The sequence below is a fragment of the Ranitomeya variabilis genome, chromosome 7 (assembly GCF_051348905.1).
Source record: "Ranitomeya variabilis isolate aRanVar5 chromosome 7, aRanVar5.hap1, whole genome shotgun sequence".
Classification (NCBI taxonomy): domain Eukaryota; kingdom Metazoa; phylum Chordata; class Amphibia; order Anura; family Dendrobatidae; genus Ranitomeya; species Ranitomeya variabilis.
In genome coordinates this window covers 153283019-153307736 of record NC_135238.1, presented here as the reverse complement: position 1 = coordinate 153307736, position 24718 = coordinate 153283019, and the positions used below count along the sequence as shown (strand labels likewise).

Below are 24718 nucleotides of genomic sequence, written 5' to 3'. Positions count from 1 at the left end.
TCCCCTTTGTGCTCAAAAACAGTAGAATATCCCCCATCCTGGCATCAAGTAGTACAGCAGTATTTCTCACCACTTATGCCCCATACAGATGTAACGTTTCTTTTTGCGTTGCCGTAGAGTAGTAATATTTCACTTTGTGGCCCCATACATTACTAATTTCCACTAATGTGGCCCCCCTTATTGTAATAATGTTATCCAATTCTGGCTCCCATAAGTTAATAATCTCCTTCAATTCTGCACCCCATAAATTATTGAGGTATAAGTCATGCAATTCTGGTCCTCATAAATTAATAATGTCCTCAAATTCTGACCCCCATGTAATAATAATGTCCTCCAGTTCTGGCTCAAATAAATAAAGTCTTCCAATTTATTTATTTTACTCATTTATAAAGCACCATTAATTCCAAAGCATTTTGCAGACATTATCATCACTGCACCAATAGGGGTCACATTCTAAATTCCCTATCAGTATGTCTTTGAGTAGGTTTCCTTCCACACTCCTAACATGTGGAGAACATACAAACTCCTTGCAGATGTTGTCCTTGGTTGGGACTTGTACCAAATACCCCAGTGCTTCAATGATACATGTGCTTACTACTGAGGCACCATGTTGTCCAATGTCTTCCAATTCCGGCCCTTGTAAATTAATAATTAATAATGACCTGTGCCCACTCCCACACGAAGTGGCTCTGTTCTCTTCTTCCTTCGTCTCCCTGTTCCTGTTGGCTCCTTACCCCGCTCTTACTCTACAGCTGTGGAACAGAGACCCTCACCTGCATAAGAGTGCAAGCCCCACCTTCAAAATTGATATTATGCCCTGCAGTTGCGGGTCAGGGAGTCAGTGGCTCTTTGTTCCACAATAGGTTTCAACTGGAGGTGGGCTGAGGATGCAGTTTTGTTTGAAAATAGGGCTGACCCCAACAGGCCCTCCTCACCCATAGGCTCAGTCATGGTCGTACCTCCTACAATTGTTATGCCTCTGCCTTTCACACAGATTGTGTCAGATTTTTCTATTTAAATAACAGCTGTCTAACTCCAGAAGAGGCAGCAATTATGGAAGTGTTGGCATTAGCTTTAATTTAGGTTGAAGCTTTTATTTTTCATAGTGCCTACAAAAATGATGGGCAGCGCGGTGGCGCAGTGGATACCACAGCGCTGGAGTCCTGGTTCAAACCCCACAAAGGACAACATCTGCAAGGAGTTTGTATGTTCTCTCCCTGTGTTTGGACCCGACTCCACTCCCATAGGGGTGGAGCCGCATATTCATTACTGTAATGAGCAGTACCATGTGACCGCTCAATACAGGAAGAAGCTGTCAGTGCCCGGAGAACCAGGGATGTGCAGGGACCGCGCCAGGAGCAGGTGAGTATGACGGGGCAGTGTGCGATATTCACCTGTCCCCCGTTCCACCATCTGCGACTCTCCGTCTTCCACGTCCTCTGCAGTGACGCTCAGGTCAGAGGACGTGATGACGCCATTAGTGTGCGCGCCACCCTCTGCCTGAACAGTCAGTGCAGAGGACGCGGAAGACACAGCAGCGCCTGGCGGTGGAACGCGGACAGGTGACTATAGCAAGTGCTGGGGGCCTGAGCAACGAGAGGTGAGTATGTGATTTTTTTTTTTTTTTTAATTCCAGCAACAGCATATTTGGCATAATAGTCTATGGAGCATCTTTGTGGACCATAATCAGCATTTGTGGAGCATTATATAAGGCAAATGTGTCTATGGAGCATCTTATGGGGCCATAATCAGCATTTGTGCAGCATTATATGGGGCATATTTTAATATGGAGCATCTTATGGGGCCCATCATAAACTGTATGGAGCATTATATGGGGCGTATTTTGTATGGAGCATCTTATGGGGCCTATCATGAACTGTATGGACTATTATATGGGGCTCCTGATTCAATATAGATATTCAAAAACACTTAACCTACTGATGTCTCAATTAATTTTACTTTTATTGGTATTTATTTTTATTTTTGACATTTACCAGTAGCTGCTGCATTTCCTACCCTAGGCTTATACTCGAGTCATTAAGTTTTCCCAGATTTTTGTAGCAAAATTAGGGGTCTCTGCTTATACTCGCGTCGGCTTATACTCGAGTATATACGGTAAATATAAATTTGTGCTAACATAATTTAAACTACAAATGAAAATAATGAAAACTTCAGTTTTTCTTTTTGATCTCTAAAAAGGTTGAACAGGTTCATGCATTTTTACATTGAACAGAATAATAAAACACATGTCCTTTACATAGATATTTTGAACACCCAGCACGTCAGATTTGTTTTATTGTCACATGAAGATACAAAAGCTACATCTTTTCCTTTTTTGGCTGGTAGCTGTGCTGGTGGAGGCCGTGGAGTCTCTTCCTTGAGCATGCTGCTGGACACTCTTCACAATGGCTGCTGTTCTTTCACTTCTGGGGTTTACTTTTCTGGGTTCGCTATACGGCCTAACTAGGGATTTTCCTAATTCTTCAATAAAAATTCTTCTTTTATGCAGCTTATTTCCATTTCAATTGGGGTCGATTTCTCTCCATAAAACAAATGCGTTGTATGCCGAAACATCCAGAATGTTGTAAAATATTATCATTGGCCAACGATTAGTTTTGCGTTTGCATGTGTATGTTGATACTGATTGATCTAGTGTATCAACTGCCCCTTTTGTGACAGTTTAATCTAATATCATGTCCGGCTTTCTGTTTTCTCAATTACTTATTGCATTGTCATGGTGCATAGTGCTCATTAGAATTACATGTTTATTTTTTTGGGAACGTAAGACACAACTGTTGTATTTCAAGTAAAGTAAAAAGTAGAACTATACGCATCTCTTTTACTAAGGATACCTTGCGGCAGTTCTGGCTTATCTTTCCTTATAGTACCCAGCATGGTAAGTTGTCTTTTTGGCAACATCTGGCCCAGTTGGTAGGATGTAAAAAATTTGTCACATGTGACATTTTGTCCATTTAGTCCATGAGTCAAATCGAGAATAACTCACATACCCTGATTTTTTTTCAGCTCTTTCTCCAGGGTTTCTTCCTGTATTCACTTGAGCATTTACAACTTATAAACATTTGCTGTCACAAAGTGTCCATATCTTGATGCCGTACTTTGGCTTACTCGGTATGTATTGTCTGAACGGGCACCTACCTCGGAATGCCACCAGTTGTTCATCGACAGTTACAGCTTCACTAATATTACCGTATATACTTGTGTATAAGCTGAGATTTTCAGCACTTTTTTTATGCTGAAAATGCCCCCCTCAACTTATACACGAGTCATGGTCCAGAAAGCCGCTGGGGAAGGGGAACGGCAGAGCAGTGGCAGGAGCCGGCGGCTATGACATCATACTTGCCCTCCTCACGCCGTCGTTGAACGTCCCTGCATCTCCATTGTCCCGATGCTGCAGGACGTCCTATGCTGAGCGGTCACGTGGTACTGCTCATTAAGGTAATGAGTATGCACGCATCTCCACTCCCATAGGCGTGGAGCGCATATTCATTACCTTAATGAGCGGTATCACGTGACGGCTCTGCACAGGAAGAGCTGCCATCGGGACAACGGAGATACGGGGATGTGCAGCGACGGTGTGAGGAGGATGGGGGAGGACAGGGGAGCCGAGCCATGCATACAAGGAAGGGACGGGGGAGCCGAGCCATGCATACAAGGATGGGATGGGGGGAGCCGAGCCAAGCCATGCATACAAGGTTGGGACGGGGGGAGCCGAGTTGAGTTATGCATACAAGGATGGGACAGGCGAGTCCAGCCATGCATACAAGATGGGACGGGAAGATCCGAGCCAAACCATGCATACAAGCAGGGCCGGACTGGCAGTCGTGGGCCACTCGCCAGCGCCGACTCACCCTCCCGCCAGCACCGCCGCATTCAACTATACCAGCATCTATAACGCCGGTACAGTTGAATGCAATGATGGAGGAGGGAAAGTCTGCTGTCTCTCCTTCTCCCATCATTCCCCACTCTGCCTCTGACACTGCGGGTGCGCAATGACGTCATATCATCGTGCACCTGCTGTGTGTCGGGCGGGCAGACTGCAGCTGCTGAGACCGGAGCCGAGAGCAGCGCTGGCACGAGGAAAGGTGAGGAGAGTGTTTTTTTTTTAATATATTAATGAGTGATAACTGGATTGTGGGGCTATTGGGGGGGCTGTATTACATTCTATGGGGGCTGTGCTGTATTACATTCTATGGGGCTGGCTGTATTACATTCTATGGGGGCTGTGCTGCATTACATTCTATGGGGGCTGTGCTGCATTACATTCTATGGGGGCTGTGCTGCATTACATTCTATGGGGGCTGTGCTGCATTACATTCTATGGGGGCTGTGCTGCATTACATTCTATGGGGGCTGTCTGCATTACATTCTATGGGGGGGCTGTATTACATTCTATGGGGGAGGGCTGTATTACATTCTATGGGGGAGGGCTGTATTACATTCTATGGAGGGGTTGTATTACATTCTATGGGGGCTACATTATATTCTATGGGGCTGTATAATATTCTATGGGGAGGTGGGCTGTATTATATTCTATGGAGGGGCTACATTATATTCTATGGGGGGCTGCATTATGCTCTATGAGGGGGCTACCATATATGATATATGTAGGGGCTGCATTATACTATGAGGGGGCTGCATTATATTCTCTGGGGGGTTACATTATACTCAGGGGGCTACAATATATTCTGTGGGATGGCTGCATTATACTCTGGGGTGGCATCATTATACTATGTGTGGGCTGCATTATACTGTATCGAGGACTATGGGGAATACATTATACTATATGAAGAACTGGGGTGCATTATACTATGGGAAGTGAATTGTACTACATGGATGACAATGGTGGAGCATTATACTATATGGAGCACTATGAGGAATGTATTATACTATTTGGAGGACTGAGGAGTGTATTATACTATATGGAGGACTGTGGCAGTACATTATACTATATGGAGGACTGAGGAGTGTATTTTAATATATGGAGGACTGTGAGGAGTGTATTTTAATATATGGAGGACTATGAGGAGTGTATTATATTATATTGAGGACTATGGGGGTGTATTATACTATAAGGAGGACTGAGGCGTGTATTATACTATATGGAGGAATGAGGTGCACATTATAATATATCGAGGACTATGGGATGTATTATACTAAACAAGCAAAATGCTGCCTATTCATCGAGTGATTGGATTGTTTATGTGGGAACAGAAATCCTTGTTCTCAGGAGCACATCGCTGGTGTAAACTGTAGATGTGCTGATGATATGATACTGTATGGGGACAGATTGATCTAATTGTGATTGTTCTGTTCCCTTCATTCTTTCTCAGTTGGTGTAAAGAGGCCGGGAAACAAGCGAACGACTTCAGTATTGTCGATGACACTCGCTTAGTGGCCTGAGATCAGCGCATGTAAATACAGCAGAAATGCTTTGCAGGGAGACCAGGCAAGGATGATGACAGTTGTTGTTAGCACCCGGCGCCTGGGAATAGTGCTAACCCTACTGCTTTTCCCAGCCGCCAGAGCATTTAATTCTGGTATGTGTAATGATCTTTAGGGTTGATGTCAGCTGCGTAATGTCAGCTGCTATCAATCCCTGGTGTAAGTAATGGAGAGGTGTCTATCAGACACCCCCACTACTAGCCCAGACCAGGTGAGATCCAGCGACTCTGAAGAGCGGTGACGGTAGTAACAGTTCCACTCTTCACAGTCGCCGAGCTCAGCGCAAGACCCAGAATATCTGAAGAGGGGTGACGTTACTGATGTCACCGCTCTTCAGAGTCACTATGTCTCGTACTGCGCAGCAGAACCAAAAGTGGCTGTAGGCAAAGTGTATGGAGCATCAGAGGTTCCATAGCCTTTGGTCGTCTCAGTCCCTTCATTATCTACAAGATCCAGTTATGTAGGTAAAGTAGCGGCTTTTCTTGGTACTGCAAATAAAAGCAATAAATAGGACTGAGCTGTAATGCTGGATACAGCTGTGATTATATGTTATATAGTCATGTTACACTCCCCTCACTTCTTGTAACCTACAAGTGTACAAAGATATTATCCAGTCACCTTGTGACAAGTGGGACTGTGTAACTTCAAATGCCAGGGATGAATTTTAGTCCCAGTCCGGCCCTGCATACAAGGATGGGACAGGGGGAGCCGAGCCATGCACACAAGATGGGACGGGGGAGCCCAGCCATGCACACAAGATGGGACGGGGGAGTCATGCATACAACAGGGGGAGCTACGCAGAGCAGGACAAGATGGGGGGTGGCCACACATAGCAGGACAGGGATGAGGGAACAATACATACCCGGCTTATACTCGAGTCAATAATCTTACCCAGTTTTCCATGGCAAAATAAGGTGCCTCGGCTTATATTCGGGTCGACTTATACTCAAGTATATATGGTATATAATTTTAGTAGAATCTCTACCCATTTATTCCAAACATTTCTAATGGAGGCTAGTTTATCTTTAACTCTTCTTTCATTTCGATCTGTTTTATTATCAAGCCTCAGTACTTTAGAAATCTCATGAAACCTTTCAAGAGACATTGTAGCTCTAAATATGTGGCGACCGATTTTGGAACTCCACAAACTTTTAGTTGATTCACCATAAGATTTGTATACTCATGCTAAAGGAAGTAAACCAATATAAGCATTTAGAGCTGTCGCATCTAATTTGTTCCATTTATCACCATAAACTTGTTGTCCCTCAATGTTTGTCATTTTTATTATAATATTTAGGATAGTCATATTTAGGAACAATGCGAATGCTGATCCTATATCAGATATTCTTGATATAGAGTATCTAGTAGGACCCGGAGTAGCTTTTATGATATTTTCAGAGGACAATCTACCAGCATGACTAGGCTGCAAGTTCCAAATTACATCCTTGTTTTAGAATGGATTTCTTGCATCCAACTAGTTGTCTGTGTATCATGTTCCTCTTCATATTCCACTTCAAATTCAGAATTTTCAGCATTGCTTTCCCCGTCACTCATGTGGTCCTCCTCTTCAGACACATTTTCCTGTGGGATATCATCTTCTGAATCAGAGGCGTTGAAAAGCTCTTCCAATTCAGCGTCAGTCAATGGACGTTTTCAAAACATTTTATCCAAATTTGGAAATTATGCACACAGTCACAACTTGCATGGGGTAGAGTCAACACTATGAAATAATAAAAAACAAACTATATAAATAAATAATAAAAGAAAAAAATCTATAACCAGTTTCACAGCAAAAAGATCTTCTATACTACAGTAAGGGCGTCATCTCTCTCCCAGCGATGAGGAAAGTGCAGTGTGACCGCTACACTTGCAATGCTGGGCCTCACGTTTGTGATGTTGCAGCATCGAAATCACAGGGTGCATCTGTGTGTGCGTGATGGGCCCTAAAACAGACCCTGTTCAAATCTGTACTCAATGCTCATCCATGCAATCAATAGATCACAGCAGTGAGAATACACCCCCTCCTAGAAAACATTCAGTCTACACAAGCCTAAGGGTACCTTTAGACGGGCACACATTAGCTTACATCATGACACAGTAATCAAAAAATGACTTTACAATATGCAATCTAAAGAACAGAATTGAATAATTTAAGAAAAGCATAGCTTATATGCTACGCACCTGTAAAGATGTGTGAGCTCAGTGTCCTATATGATTATAGAGAAACCAAGCGCACCACTATATACAAAGATACCAAAGGAAAAGGAAAACTAGGGGTGCAAGCCCAGTGGTAAACAATAATGGCCAAAAAAGAGAAAGCACCACTGCAATAAATGCGCACCACAAAATTGTATAGAAAATTATTTAACAGTAAATTTTATTGGTACGCCACACAAAATATTAAAACATAATTAAAACCAGACAAGAATCAATCCACTCAGAAAAATAAGTACATGTTATAGTGCCCAATATACACAGATATACAAAAAAAGGTTGCACTCTATCGTGCCAAAGCATGTTGAATATGAAATACATGAAATATGAATAGCAAAATGGCTTTTTGAACATTAGGAAAAATATTTGTGAGATGCTTTGCACAGAATTTGGCCAAATAGTGTGAGCCTATCAACCAACGTCAAGGTGGTCTCATTAATCTGATGGGTCCCTGACCTCCCTGTCCAAATGTGAACACTTACCGAAGGCTAATGTCTGTATGCTTGGGTGAATGTGGACACCTCTATCAGCAAAGCCTTCATATATGGGTTGGCTGGAACCAAGTGTGATTAGATGTAATTAAAAACCACATGGTGAAGGGAGGAGTGCTCAGTCAGTAAGCTAACATAGAAATGACAGAAAAACGACTGGCACATCCAAACTAGTGTGAATAGGTGCATACCAGGAGCAGCTACCTCCATACACAATATACAAAAAATGTTGCACTCTATTGTGCCAAAGCATGTCGAATATGAAATACATGAAATATGAATAGCAAAATGGCTTTTTGAACATTTGGATTCATCATTCCATTCGGCTCCTGCATTTGAGGGGTCTTGCCCTCTTTCATACGTAGAGCATTTGGTAATTTAACCCTTTACCTTTCAGGCTTTTACTGAGTTCTCTTGGTTGCATTATGCAGATGACCCTTTTTATATATATTGTCTTTGGTCATCTTCTGTGGTCTTACCTATAGGGTCCTTCCCTACCTTGGGGGGCCCTTTTCCTTGATGGGCATGTTATTGTCCACGTTAGGTTTGCAGAGTTGCACCACATAGCCCCATGAGCAAGTACAGTAGGTCTGAGATTGGTTTATATGCATATCTGTGTATATTGGGCACTATAACATGTACTTATTTTTCTGAGTGGATTGATTCTTGTCTGGTTTTAATTATGTTTTAATATTTTATGTGGCGTACCAATAAAATATAATGTTAAATAATTTTCTATACAATTTTGTGGTGTGCATTTATTGCAGTGGTGCTTTCTCTTTTTTGGCCACAGCTCAGTGTCCTCTCTCACAGAATCCAGTGTCTTCTCTCTCAGGATTGAAAGTGAAACTACCGTATATACTCGAGTGTAAGCCAAGATTTTCAGGCCATTTTTTTAGGCTGAAAGTGCCCCTCTCAGCTTATACTCCAGTCATTGTCCCAGGGGGTCGGTGGGGTAGGGGGAGCGGCAGCTGTCACATCATACTCACCCCCTCCTGGCGCAGTCTCTGCACATCTCTGCTTCTCAGATGGTCTCTGGCGCCGGCAGCTCTTCCTGTGTTCAGCGGTCACGTAGTACTGCTTATTAAAGTAATGAATATGCACCCAACTCCACTCCCATAGGCGTGGAGTGCATATTCATTACTTTAATACGCGGTACCATGTGACCGCTGAACACAGTAACAAGCTGCCGTTGCGGCCGGAGACCATCGGAGAAGCAGGGACATGCACAGACCACGTCAGGAGGGGGTGAGTATGATGAGGGAGGGTGAGCCATACGATATTCACCTGTCCCCGTTCCACCGTCGGGCTCTGTCTTCAGGGGTCTCGGCTTATACTCGGGTTGCCTTATACTCGAGTATATATGGTACTTGTGTCATCTCACAGAATTGAAAGAGAAATGACTGGATGAGTACTTGCTCACTGATAAGAACAGTGAAACCTCCACCCTTTTGAATAATGATATGAAGTAAACAGGAAAACAAATAAATTTTGCAGGCAGAAATAATTAGTGAAACACCTCTATAGAAAAGAAATACCATAAATATGTTGCTCATAAAGAACAAAGCATACCAAACATAATATATCACCCAAAATAAGTATTCAAAGAGAAAACTGATAAAAAAATATGATAAACTTTATTCAAAATTAATAATACATGATTATACACAAGAAATACCTAAAACTAGAATATTTGGCAATAAAGAAGTTTATATAAAATAATCTTTATTTAAAATAAATAACATAACAATATCAAGATCAATATATGACAGGGGAGAAAGAATGCCAGACAGGCCATAAAGGTATATAAAAAAGTCTTGCTGGAAAAATGTCATATAAATAGCTGTTAAACTGTGTGAAAAAAAACCTAGCAAAATTTTGGAGGGTATATATGTGTCACTGAGGTTATTAACTTCAGTGATATGAACCTAGGAAAATGCTCCAGCGCACTTATTGCCGCGCGGAGATCGGCCAGGCTAGGTTTAGTGAACAACAGAAGAATGGGTAGGAGGCTGTTCACCCTCAGGGCGTGGTTTATAATTTAAATTGTCAGCCTTCTGAATCATTCAGGGTTTGGTGTACCTGGAGATGTAAGCTCTAGAGCTGTGTGTGATGAAGAAAGCTGAAATTTGCTATTTTTCTCTGAGCGGGCAGATCCACGCAACCATAAAGATTATGCTATACATGTTATTTTTTTGTTTTCCCACTATGCCAGAAAGGCCGTGTTATTTTTGCTCAACTTTGCACTGGTTTATGCAGTACATTTTTTAATAAACCAGTGGAATATTCAAACGAGAAACCCTACTGTGTCTACCTCTGTGAGCAGCCTAGTAAGCCGATCTACCACACCTGTTAAATGTTGCTGTCAGTCTGTGACAGCGGCATTCAACACACACACCCCGGCCGGGGACGTCATTCCAGTCATCCATTGGGGCGCCCTTGTCGGGATTGTGAGGCACTGATGGGTTACCATGAGAGCACGTGGTCTGCTGATGACCTCCATGCCTGTCAGCACAATCCTCCTGGCCGGTGTTCATAGGAGATTGTGATATTCTGTATACATAGCAGTGCTGATGCACGGCATAGTATGGTATAAGCAATCGCAGCTTCAAGTCCCCTAAAGGAGACTATTACCGTATTTTGCGGATTATAGGATGCACCAGATTATAAGACGCACCCCAAATTTTGAGGAGAAAAATAGGAAAAAAAAACTTTTTAAAAAAAATAAAATTGTGGTGCTTCTTATAATCCATGTGTCTTATTGCCTACCGGGGATGGTGGCTGCGGTGAAGAGGGGTCCCAGGGTCGCTGCTGGAGGGGGCAAGAGTGGAGCGTCGCTGCAGGCCGTTCAGATGTGCCCCGCTGCGAGTGTTCGGTGCTGCGAGGGCTCTACCGACATTTTGTGAAAGCCCAGAGCCCCCCGCACTTACATGGTTTACTATGCGGTGGACTCCGGGAAAATGTCTGCCGGGGCTGGCACATGTGGAGATGGAGATTTCGGCGCCAAGATCTCAGGAGATGAGATCTCAGTGCTGAGAGCTTATACTTACCGGATGGATGTGATACATTCCCCTCCCTCCTTTTTTTATTGCCATACTACACCAGCTGGATATTGTGCCCTCATGCTACAAGGTTCTCGGCTATCTGCAAGATGAGCAAGCATGGTGGGCTCCTTTTTTGCCTTCATTCTTTATATATGTTTAATGTAGACTTTTTTTTCCTTTTGTCGTCTTTAAATTAGTATTCAGATTACTCCCTAATTCCTCCATACCATCCATATTTGTCACTGACAGAAAAGATCACAAGCTTGTGGAGGACTGTGCTTTGTGAGCAGACTCGAGGGCTCTTTGCTCTGATTGATTTTGGGTGCTTGTGGGGACAGAAACATTGTAGCCTGTTCTTCCTTATCTATATACAAGTGTGATTAATGAAGTGAAAAATAGGTCCCATTAGCTCTCAGAATTTGTGTCCGAAATCGGGACAGGTTTCTCCAACACTTCTTGGTGGTTCAGTTTGATTAGCAGAGAATTGACTTGTCAGATAAGTTGCTTGTCAAAAAGATGCTCTGATTTGACACCCTTTTGGCATTTCTTTTGGCCATTAGATTTGGGATGTGTTTCATCTGTAACATGGATGAAGCCTCAAATATAGCCTGTCATGTTGCAAACAAAAGAAAACAGCAGCTCACTTTAAGTGATAAGATATATGAAAACATAGACTATATGAAATGTGAACTACATTACTGTGATATAGAAAATACTTATAAAAATGAAAGTACTTGTCACAACTTTGTTGAAGGGTGTCACCAGGACCCAGGGGCCCCTTCCCTGTCCCTAATGCTAGGGGTGTCTTAGCTCGCCCCTGTTCCCCGAATTACTTCTGATGGTGAAGACGCCGGGGCCACGTACCTTACTTTAACTCATGTATCCGGCCTCAGTCTGTTCCCTTCCCCCACCCAGACAAGAGGGGAGTAGTAGTGTAGCGCAATACACCAATCAGACTAATATGGTAATGCAAACAGGGATAAAGTAAAATACCAATCATACAAATATGCACACAAACAAAAGAGGTAAACACCAGGGAGTGGAGGATGTGCTTAAATCAAAGTAGGAGAAGAAAGGGAATTAGCACACACTCAAAACCTAGCAACAGTCACAGATAAATCCACCAAATGTCTTCTCCAATTAAAACAACAACAACCTCCATCCATGCAGCTTTTTCAGACAATAAGTGCTAGCCAGGGCCCAGTTTACATAGGAGATGGGAGTGACTAATAGTGCACAGCTGAGAACCTAAACTCTCCAGGAACTCTCAACTGAGAAAATTAACCCCTGCACTGCTAAAAGAAATTTACACTGTTTAATATGAAAATGAAGTGCTTCTAATCAGTACAGGAGTCGGAAAAATCAGACGATGCATTCTTCTGTCTCCTCTCTGTCGCGGTAAACCCATGACAGTACTTAGCTCATATATTGACCAATTCATGAGAGCCTACTAATCAAAAACAAACTTTATATTGCATATATTCAATGTTTTCATAGATCTTAGCGCTTTAGAGTGCTGCTGTATTGGAGCTTTTGTCTGCTTTTGGATCTCCCCCAGTAGGGCCGTGGGGTACTCGGTGCCGGGTCCTTCGGTTCTCAGCGGGGATGTCACGGTGGCTGACCTGGTCCGTGGCCCTAGGGACGTTCGTTGATAAATGGGGGGAAGGTCTTTAAAGGGATAGTGTTCATGACGCCACCTGTGGTATTCGGTCAGGGTGACCGACGCTGCTTGGGGGTCCGCTGGGGTGGTGTTATGGCAGCTAGATGGTATATCTTCCCACAGGTGAAGTGTATCCCCAGGGCTTCCCAGAGTGTAGATGGTGGATGGTGTAAGGCGCGGTGAATAACGAGGCCACAAGGTTGCAGTCTCTTTACCTTTTACTGAAGGCTTCAGTGTCCACAGTCCTGGGCACCAGATCACAGGGTAGGCAGAGTCCGGTTGGTCTGAAGGCAAATCCAGAGTCTCCTTATCCAGGTGGAATGCAATAGCCTTCCTATGCGCACAGCAACACAGTAGGTCCTCACTTGCTTAAGCTCTAATGAGATCCTCACTGTTGTTACTCTTCTCTCTCTGTTCCCCGTGGTCGGATGGAACAAAACTCGTATGACTGATGGCCTGAGGCTTGTTTATAGAGACCCTAGAGACGCCCCGACCCCCACAAGTTGCCACCTGTCTTCTTAGGTATTAAGGTCGGGCAGCCAACTTGGAATTGACTGTCCTGCCAGTCTCTGAAGCAATGGCGTAGAGCACTTCACTCCCTCGGTATTCTGGCTACCGGAACGTGCACCAGAAGGATGCAGCTCCTCTCGTCTACTATCCTCTCTGGTATCCACTTGTTGCTATGCCTTCGTTTCTCACTCAATAAAACACGCTTCCTTTCAATGTCTCTCTCTCTTTGGATGCTGCCACATGTGGGGCAGGAGCAGCTCCGTGGACCCTCGTCCTCCTCAGACTGTAGTCTGGATCTAGCTGGAGATTATTCCAGCCAGCTCGGTCTGGAGACCTTTCTCTCTCGGCCTCCAGCCAGGAACTCCCTGACTTCCTAACCAACCCACCAGTTTTACCTATCTGTGAGGAGTGGCCTAATAGATAGAACCTTTGCTCCCCCTGGTAGACTGGAGTGTGAAGTGTGTGGTGTGTCTGTGATACCTGGACAGGAGATCTCCTTTATTGCCTCCAGACGTAATACCACTCCCCCTGGTGGAGGAATAATACTACTGCAGCAACCAGGACTCTGGGGCGCTGCACTTTCTTTTCTGACTGAGCACTCCTGCCATCAGCCTTAGGGCTCAGTCAGATGGCTGTATGCTTGGACTGGACAGCGGCTCTCCTGGCCCAAGCGTGACAGCATGTATTTCTATGCAGCCAGTCCGTGCACTGTGATGTAATTGTCATCTGTGTTATATGCTCGTCTGACTGTGCCCTAAGGCCCCCCTTCACACGCCCCTGTTTCAGGTACGTACGGCGTTCATTTTCACACATCCTGGAGACATGTACACAGGCATACCCATTATAATCTCATCTATGTTGCTGCACACATGTCCGTGTTTTCCCACTTACCGTGTGTCCGCGAGAACCAAAATGACACATATCCAGTTTTTTACCGGCAGCAACAGAACACATTGATCCATCAATAGCTTGTAGTGCTTTCTATTAAGCCAAATAAATAAAATGAAAAAAAACCAGACGTGAGCCCCCCTATTTTTTACAACCAGCAAAGGTAAAGCAGACAGTTGTGAGCTGATATTATCAGGCTGGGAAGCTCCATGGTTATTGGGCCCCTCTCAGCCTAGAAATACCAGCCCGCAGCCACCCTTTTCATTTGAGATGCTCCAAATCTGGCACTTAACCTTGACTCTTCCCCATTGCACTGGTGTATTGGAAATCGGTGTAATGGTTTTTGGGGTTGGTGTCAGCTGTAAATTGTCCAAAAAACACAGCTGGCACCAAGCCATTCAGACAAACAAAGGCTATAGAGCTTCGTTCTGACACTCCATAGCCTTTGCCTTCGGTCACTTTAGGGTCCCACTGTGCATCGCGAGATCTGGCAACTCTGAAGAGCAGTGAAGTCAGTAACATTACCGCTCTTCAGTCGCTGGGTCACAAAGAGGGCAGCGCGAGACCCAGAATGTCTTAAGAGAGGTAACGTTACTGACGTCACCACTGTTCATAGTCGCCAGGTCTTGTGCTAAATAGCGGGACCCGAAAGTGATTGTAGGCAAAGGCTATGGAGCGTCAGAACAAGGTTCCATAGCTTTTGTTCATTTGAATCACTGGACTACGTCGGATTCAGTGTACTATGGCGGACTTGTGTGAGAATTTTTCTTTTTTGAATAAAGTAGGGAATGAGGGAAAGTGTGGGGGAGTCTTTATTTCATTGAAGTATTTTATATGCATGTGTGTATTTATTTTTTTGATTACGGAGATAGTAATGGGGTGTCTGATAGACACATCTCCATTACTAACACCAGGGCTTGATGTCAGCTGTGTTTTTGGACAATTCACAGCTGACATCAACTCCAAAAACCATTAGCCCGATTGTCAACGCACCAGGGCAATCAGGAAGAGTGAAAGTGAAGAGCCAGAAATGGAGCATTTCATGTTATGCTCCACTTCTGGGGCAGCTACGGGCTGGTATTTTTAGGCTGGCAAGGGACCAATAAACATGGACCTTCCCAGCCTGAGAATGTCAGCTCACAACTGTCTGCTTTACCTTCGCTGGTTTCAAAGAATAGGGGCAACCCCATGTTATTTTTGTTCATTTAATTATTAGGCTTAATACAAACCACCACTACAATCAATCTTTGCACATCATTTAAAAATCTGTAATTTATATTCTGCATTCTATTCCAGTACATGTCACACGGATGATGCACATGTATACATGGATAGAATACAGATTACACACGGTTGAAATAATGTACACACGTATATTGAAAAAAAGCACACGGATGGTCAAAACGAAACATCTCACAAGGATGAGTTTTTATGTGCATGTGTGAAGGGCGCCTAAGGCTGTTTTAACTTATTGCTGGATCCTACCTGCCCTTTAAATTTGTTGGCTTTTAGCCTATGAGAAGCATGTTTGATAAATATTATTTTACAGTCCCATCAAATAAAAAGTACAGGGGAGGCAGCTGTTTAACATTTTAGAACAGTTAGTCCATATTGGTGATTATGCCATAGAGTGGTCCGCAGCCACCAAGGCTAAAACACCATTGACATTAACAATTTAATGTCCGGTTACTGTTTATAGGCCTCATATGGGAAATATTGAATAATATTTACCCCCCTATGCTTAATCAGCCATTGAAATTAATCACTGAGAATACCACAAGGGGAAGGATTGAATAATTACTACCCCCATAAGAGAATGCTTATAAAAAAAACAAGCAAACCTAAAAAGGAAACTAAAGGGGAAGAATTGGATAATACTGACCCCTGAATAATAGCCTTCAGACATTTGAAATTGGAGCAGCAATTTCATTGTAAGAGGAGGAATTATATCCATGCCTAATGGCTATTACAGTAAGTTGGGACATTACTATCTAATATGGACTCTATATTTTTAAACTAGCACAATTTAGTTTTTATTGTTATAGTTTAATAAAAGTTACCTTTTATCTTAGAATCTTTAGTTAGGGTCTATTTGCCATTCAACTTGTAAATTATATTGTTAAACCCTATGCAGATTGTATTTTGAACAATTTTGGATAACCATCAAATAAATGTACACTTTGTCGCGGCTGCTGGGCTCTAATTAAATGGCCAATTTATGCTTTAAGTACCTTCAGTTTCATTAGTATATTCTATATAGCAGTAGTGCAGATCAAATTTCATAAATTCAATGTTTGCATACATCTAACACTTGCACAGCGCTGCTGTATTCTTTTGTTGACATATTATGCAGACATAGCAGCTTGCATCTGTTCACACTTGTTTTATTCTGTTTGGAGTTGCTGGTCAATTTTTTTTTTTTTTGTATTCTGTTGCATGGTACGTGCAAGTCCAATCTGTGGACAGCATGGTATACAGAAGGAGAAGCTAATCAGAATGATACATGGGTTTGTTGGAAAAGATTCAGTACACTGTATTTAATTCATTGAAATCCTTGGTGTTTGTATTGATATGTGTCTAGTGGGCGGGCCTACTGCGTGATTGACAGCTATGTCTGCATGCACAATCACTGAACAGGACTGGACTTCTTGGCATAAAATACCAGGGATTTAAATGAATAAGGCTACTTTCACACTAGCGTCGGGCTCGGCCCGTCGCAGTGCGTCGGGCCGAGGTCACCAACGCTAGCGTTGTCTCCGCCGCACAACGGGGGCAGCGGATGCATTTTTCCAGCGCATCCGCTGCCCCATTGTGAGGTGCGGGGAAGTGCGGGGAGGTGGGGGCGGAGTTCAGGCCGCGCATGCGCGGTCGGAAAAAGCGGACCGTCGGGAGCAAAAAACGTTACATGTAACGTTTTTTGCTCCCGACGGTCCGCCACAACACGGCGCAACTGTCGCACGAGGGTTGCGACGTGTGTCAATGCTTCGCTAATGTTAGTCAATGCAGAAAAAACGCGTCCTGCAAGCACTTTTGCAGGATGCGTTTTTTCGGCAAAACGACGCATTGCGACATATTGCAGTTAACGCCAGTGTGAAAGTAGCCTAAAACAGACTTTTTGCTGAAGCTTTCCCCACAGTAATGTACATCAATCTGCTCAGCTCCTCCTGCTCTATAACTTCCTACCTGCTGATCAGATATGGTCACCATGGCAGGTTACTTTTTAAAAGTGAATTCAACCAAAAGAAGCTGCGTAAAAAATGGGATTCATGTTTTAAGGTATTGATAAGTGGCTGGGAAAAGTGCGCAGTACAGAGTATATTCTCTGATCAGCAATAACTATGCCGTTCAGACTGAACAATCGGGTATATGTTTTCACTTATAAATAAGCCTGTAAGGATTAATTCTGTCAGCTTAAATATGTTAGAAAAACCCTGGGGTCTAAATGACCGAACAGTTGTATTAATATTATTATTATTATTATTATTATGCTGAATAATAGATGAAGGATGAGTAGGGGTGTAAATATAAAGGTAAAGCATTATGAAGCCGGTAAAAGGTTGGAGACCACAAAATGTTTTATTGTTTTTAGATCTTTTTCAGATGTCTCTATGGTACTGAGTAACAATTATTAGCATTTCATAAGCTGTTAAACTTTTATTGACAGATACTTCAAGTTTATGTAAAGACTCAATATTTACAGTGTTGATCCTTATTTTTCACGATTTTTGTACTTCAGACTGGCAGCTGAATATCAGCTTCTGGACCAAATCCTGACTTTTGACAGCCCAGTCTTGTCTAATCAGCGCTTGGAGTTTATCACGATTTCTGTGTTTGTTTGTGTACCTGCTTTTTGAGGATTGACAAGAGTTTCTCCATGGGATTGATATTTGACGAGTCTCCTAGCTATGGACCCAAATTTCAATGTCTTGTTCACAGAGCCACTGTGTTATCACTTTTTCCTTGTGACACGGTCTCGAGGGTCATTGTGTCGAACCCCCTGCTCAATGCAGGATTCACTAAACCATCTCAGTCTGTCCAGCCTCTGTTTGAAGACTTCCATTGAAGAAGAACTCACCACCTCTCATGGCAGCCTGTGCCACTCATTGATCACCCTCACTGTCAAATTTTTTTTCTATTATCTAATCTGTATCTCCTCCCATTCAGTTTCATTCCATTGTTTCTCGTGTTTCCAAGTGCAAATGAGAATAATGATGATCCCTCTACACTGTGACAGCCCTTACGATATTTGTAGACAGCTATTCAGTCTCATCTTAGCCTTCTTTTTTGCAAGCTAAACATTCCCAGATCCTTTATCCGTTCCTCGTTGGACATACTTTGCAGTCCACTCACCATCCTGGTAGCTCTTCTCTGAACTTGCTCCTGTTTTTCAATGTCTTTTTTAAAAAGTCATTAAATTGACAACAACTAAGACGGGAACAAAATGAACACATACCCTGCTGTAAGCAAATAAGTAAAACCAATATTGCATATAAATTACATGGGGTACTTAGTAAACATCGTTTTTGATTAAAAAAAAAGTGAAAATGTCATCCCACCAGCGTCAAGGTGTAACCAAATTGTGAGTGAGCCACTCCATGGATGAAAAGCCCACACACATGAATGGTCTCAGGATGCTTTACTGTGGGCATGACACAGGACATGGTAGTGGTGACCGGCAATCATTTTTTCAGATGTCCCAAACAGTCTAAAGGGGGCTTCATCAGGGAAAAATTGGGACATCTGGATGAATGATTGTCTAGAGAACAAAATATGAGAGCTACCATGAGACTGGTCGTATGATTGCCAATGCTCGGCCTAGGTCAAACTAGACAATAGTGCAACCTCAATTATAGTGGCAATGATTAGTGTAAGAAATGAATATATACAGTATATGGTGCAGTCAATTCATATAATAAAAAAAGAAGTAAAATAATGCACAAAATAACTCAGAAAAAACTACCCTCACCCATCATTGTCATCATAACACTAACCCTGCCCAATTACCCCCAAATAGACCTGCATTATTTCTAAATGCATTATAATCAGTAAAGAACTCAAATATTAAACATTGTGACACATATTTTACTACACCAAAATAACATCATATCTAGAAAATGATAGCAAAAGAAAACAGAATTGGTAATGGAAAAAAATGCTGCAAATATCATAGTGGAGTCTGTGAACAGACAGCATTTTATCTTTCAATGCTAGGCACCAGTCGCCAGCAGTAATTTTGTCGTTCCTATGACAATCAGGAATTCCTCCAGCCCCGGCCATGAACTTTATTGTGCTTTTCCTTGCATTTCTCAAACCTATCAATAAAGTGTTTTACTCAGAGAAGGATATAGCTGTATTATATTAGAACTGCGTGCACGCAATTATGTGATGCAAATCTTTAATAAAATGAGCCATTCAAGCGAATCTCTTGGAAACTGGATTTTGTTTTTCACTATTTCCCCATTAAAGATACTAATTGCTTGGATAGCATAGTCACTGGATTTCCAAAAAAATTCTGACTGGAGTCAGGTAGTCTAACAAGGAACATTCCTATGGATCTTAAGAGCAGGAGTTGCTGGTCTTCTGGATTGTTAAGGCCTTATTCAGACATCATTTTCATATATGAGATTTTCATCAGTGTATCATTAGATTTTCATCAAAGTTAAAAAAAAGAGGTTTCTCCACCTTCTTCCATTTAATTATTAATTAGTTCATTAAAAATGGAGAGCACTTGGATGGCATCTGAGTGCTGTCTGATTTTTTTTTCACGGACCCTTAGACTTGCAGAGGTGAGTTTGATCTGACACGAGTATCAATATTGGACATATCTCCAGGATTTTTTACTTGGTCCACAAAAAATCATGTACTTGTGAACAGGCCCATAGACTACACTAGGTACGAGTAGTCTCTGTGAAAAACACAGACAGCACTCGTATGCAAAGAAAGGACGTCTGAATGATCCCTGAGGGGAAGTTCCCATGAGTGTCTTGTGCACTTTTTTAAGGGCTCATACTCACATGCGAGAAACTCGGATGAGTCTCACACGTCAATACCCGGCACTCAGAAGCGGAGCGTGTGGTTGCATGTATTGCTATGCGGCCACACGCTCCGCTCCTGAGTGCCGGGTATTGACATGCGAGACTCATCCGAGTTTCTCGCAGGTGAGTATGAGCCCTAAGTTGTAGATTGTCTACAACATTTATACATCAGTTAGGTTTCTTGCTTTATGTTCATTGCATTTTTAGTGCATTTTTTAAAAGTGCGTTTTTAGCAAATTTTTTGACTCTGCGATTTGTGCCTCTTTTATGTCCTGTTTTAAATTGAACTGCCTTGTTTTGGATTCTTCCTAGTTTTTTGCTTTGGTAAAACTTTATACTGTCATGTGTGGATTTAACTACATTTCTAATATGTTTAGTCTATGGGAAAAATCCACAAATAAACATACCTTATTTACTGCAAGAGAAATTTTCATACACGCACAGTGGGCATGAGATTTCTGTAAATCTCATCCACTTTACTAAAAACTTTAATGTGCTCTGTTTTTCTGCAACGCGAAAATGCTCAGCGTCAAAATATAATTACTGTATTAGATCTAACCTAACTGAGAAGATTTATTGGTTACTAGCATCATAGAAAGTCGACTGCTTAGATTGTTTTTCTACCCATTGAAAATGAAGGTATAAAAATGTCTGGGGTTAGGACGTGCCATTATGAGTCTAAGGCCAGGTTGAGATGAGCGTATGCAAAATCATCCATTTTTCTTTTCTTGACGATTTCCATATGCAATCCATGTGTCATCCTTATGCCTGTTTTGTCTATCTGCTTGAAAGATAGAAGTCCAAATGGATATTCAGATGAAAAGTGGCTTTATTCAAAGCATTTCCGAGTACTATGACTCCTTCATCAGGAAACCACAAAAGTAGTTTGCGGAATTTGTTCACCATCCATTCAAGTCAATGGGTGAAAGACGCTGAAAAAACGCTGAAAGAAGTGACATGCCCTATGTCAAAAAAACACTGAAAAGCCCAAAATACTGATCACACAAAAACCCAATGTGTGTGCATTAGATTTCGGAAATCTCATAAGCTTTGCTAGTACTGTAAAAAGCAGCTGAAAATTAGCATAAAAGAATGCAGCAAAAACGCCCCGTGTGAACTTACCCTTAAAGTGTAACTTTACAATTTTTTTCAAAGGGAAAAAAAAACAATAACTATCTGCTGCAAAACATTTGGCACAATATAAAAAAAGTAAGTGCTGCGGTCCACTGTTATCTGTTTGTATGTACAGTATATGGCATGTGTTACATACTTGTAAAGGCCCCGTCTCACATAGCGAGATCGCTAGCGAGATCGCTGCTGAGTCACAAGTTTTGTGACGCAACAGCGACCTCAGTAGCGATCTCGCTATGTGTGACACGTACCAGCGATCAGGCCCCTGCTGCGAGATCGCTGGTCGTGTCGGAATGGCCTGGACCTTTTTTTGGTCGTTGAGGCCCCGCTGACATCGCTGAATCGGTGTGTGTGACACCGATCCAGCGATGTCTTCACTGGTAACCAGGGTAAACATCGGGTTACTAAGCGCAGGGCCGCGCTTAGTAACCCGATGTTTACCCTGGTTACCAGCGTAAATGTAAAAGAAACCAAACAATACATACTCGCCTTCTGATGTCCGTCAGGTCCCTTGCCGTCTGCTTCCTGCTCTCACTGACTGCCGGCCGTACAGTGAGAAGTGAGAGCACAGCAGTGACGTCACCGCTGCGCTCTGCTCTCAGTGTACGGCCGGATCTCAGTCAGAGCAGGAAGCGGACGGCTAGGGACCTGGACACCGAAAGGCGAGTATGTAGTGTTTGTTTTTTTTGGTAACCAGGGTAAACATCGGGTTACTAAGCGCGGCCCTGCGCTTAGTAACCCGATGTTTACCCTGGTTACCCGGGTGCTGCAGGGGGACTTCGGCATCGTTGAAGACAGTTTCAACGATGCCGAAGTCGTTCCCCTGATCGTTGGTCGCTGGAGAGAGCTGTCTGTGTGACAGCTCCCCAGCGACCACACAACGACTTACCAACGATCACGGCCAGGTCGTATCGCTGGTCGTGATCGTTGGTAAATCGCTTAGTGAGACGGGGCCTTAAGTGTCTTGCAGTCTCTCAGACAGGAGAAAATTGGATTAGGCAAAGCTGTTTAGCAAAGGAAGTTGACATAGTGGCCATGATGTGTGAATAGTGTGAAGCTGTCATCCAGCAGCTGTGCTCTAACACCTGATATGTATTTTAATGGTCACTTTAGTTTGTGCCTTTGATCCCACGGAAGGGTAAAAGCCAAAGGTTTCACATATTTTCATATGTTACATCCCGTCTAGTAACGTAATCATATTACCAGCCTATAAGGGGTTGAGTCATTTACTTTATTTTTGCATAGAAGTGTTGTCAGAAAAAAAAGTGTTTTTAGCACTCACTGAAATAGTGAAGATTACAAGCCAAGCTTAGCGACATGGAGGTAAGTGCTACATGGATCCATGTGTTCTGCAGGACGAAGCATCACTTGGTTTATCACTGTATAAACAATTGTAACAGGGTCACTAACCATCCAGAAATTCCAGTACAAATCGGGCACATTTTTGCTCTGTCCATAAAAAAGTGAGGTGTCCTTGATTATTTTTTATACAAATTATTTTGACTGTAAATATCACCATTACATAGTTTATGGTGAACGCAGTTGAGGTCTCATATCAGAATTATGGGCTGTAGGCTTGTACCAGTTATAATGATTTATTACGGTTTCCAATGTATCTGTAAAAAAAATATTGTCTGACGGTGATTTTTTGAGATGCTGTCCAGGAAAAAAAATTACAAGTTGGCAACCCAGATTTAGAATGCAGTTTAATGAAATTTCTCCGGTTTAGGCAGTGGGCAATGAAACCACTGCAGTGGTAGTAATACTACAATCTTGGTCTACATCTTCCTTAAAGATTAGTTTTTTGGCGGATTCTTAAATTAATGTGGACAGGTGTCGATATGCCCCAGTCAACTTATGATTCTAGGTATCAAGAAGGGTTGGAAGGTCCTCCATTGGGTGCACTTCGACCAAGCACTTTTATATATATTTTTTTTGCTGCCCAAAGCTAAAAATGAACTAGTGGCCTTCCAACTCCAAATCAGAGTTAAAAAAATAGAGGATGAGCTACTTACTAGCTGAAATGCTCTCTCCTGTAATCTTGGGCTAAGTTCCTCAACTTTTGTTTGGTGCAATGTTTCTGCAGGCTAGCTTTGGCAGCACCTCCAGAGACATGGCAGACACCTGGACTGTGGGGTGGAAAGTGCTAACTGAACAGGTTTCACCTGACACTACTGTCTGAGGTTTCCTTTACAGGTTGCGGCTGTGCTGTGTTTTTTTTCTGCAATCATGATAAGACCATGTTTTTGCATCACTGCCGTAATGTGTGAACGCAGACTTATGATACAGGAGGAGTTCAACTGATTGAGATAAAAATGGCACCACTGTTTTAAAATGATTAAGGCCATGTGCACACGTTAAGTATTTTTCGCGTTTTTTTCGCGTTTTTTCGCTATAAAAACGTGATAAAAACGCGAAAAAAACGCTTACTTATGCCTCCTATTATTTTAAGTGTATTCCGCATTTTTTGTGCAAATGTAGCCTTTTTTTCCGCGAAAAAATCGCATCGCGGAAAAAAAAGCAACATGTTCATTAAAATGCGGAATTGCAGGGGATTCCACACACCTAGGAGTGCATTGATCTGCTTACTTCCCGCACGGGGCTGTGCACACAATGCGGGAAGTAAGCAGATTATGTGCTGTTGGTACCCAGGGTGGAGGAGAGGAGACTCTCCTCCACGCACTGGGCACCATATAAGTGGTCAAAAAATAAGAATTAAAATAAAAAACAGTCCTATACTCACCCTCGATGTCTTCCCGCCTCCACTGCACGCTGTCGCTTCGGTTCCTGTAGCTGGTGTGCGGTGAAAGACCTGCCGATGACGTCACTGTCCTGTGATTGGTCGTGAGCGGTCATGTGACCGCTCACGTGACCGTGACGTCACGGAAGGTCCTGTGCGCACACACTAGCTATAGGAAGAGGAACGGATGCCGCTGATGAGATGTCTGGGTGAGTATAAGCATTTTTTTATTTTTTTTATTATTTTTAAACATTCTATCTTTTACTATAAATGCTGCAAAAGCTGCATCTATAGTAAAAAGTTGGTCACACTTGTCAAACGCTATGTTTGACAAGTGTGACCAACCTGTCAGTCAGTTTTCCAAGCGATGCTACAGATCGCTTGGAAAACTTTAGCATTCTGCAAGCTAATTACGCTTGCAGAATGCTAAAAAAACAGCAAAAAAAAACGGAAAAAAAACGCAAAAAAAAAATGCGGATTTCTTGCAGAAAATTTCCGGTTTTCTTCAGGAAATTTCTGCAAGAAATCCGGACGTGTGCACA

The 24718-nt window shown here is 42.7% G+C and overlaps 1 protein-coding gene across 5 annotated transcripts in view; it reads left to right on the top strand.

Annotated features, from left to right (window-relative positions):
* Positions 1-24718, top strand: part of KIAA2012 (KIAA2012 ortholog) — a 485035-nt gene that overhangs the window by 5771 nt on the left and 454546 nt on the right. The window lies entirely within an intron of this gene.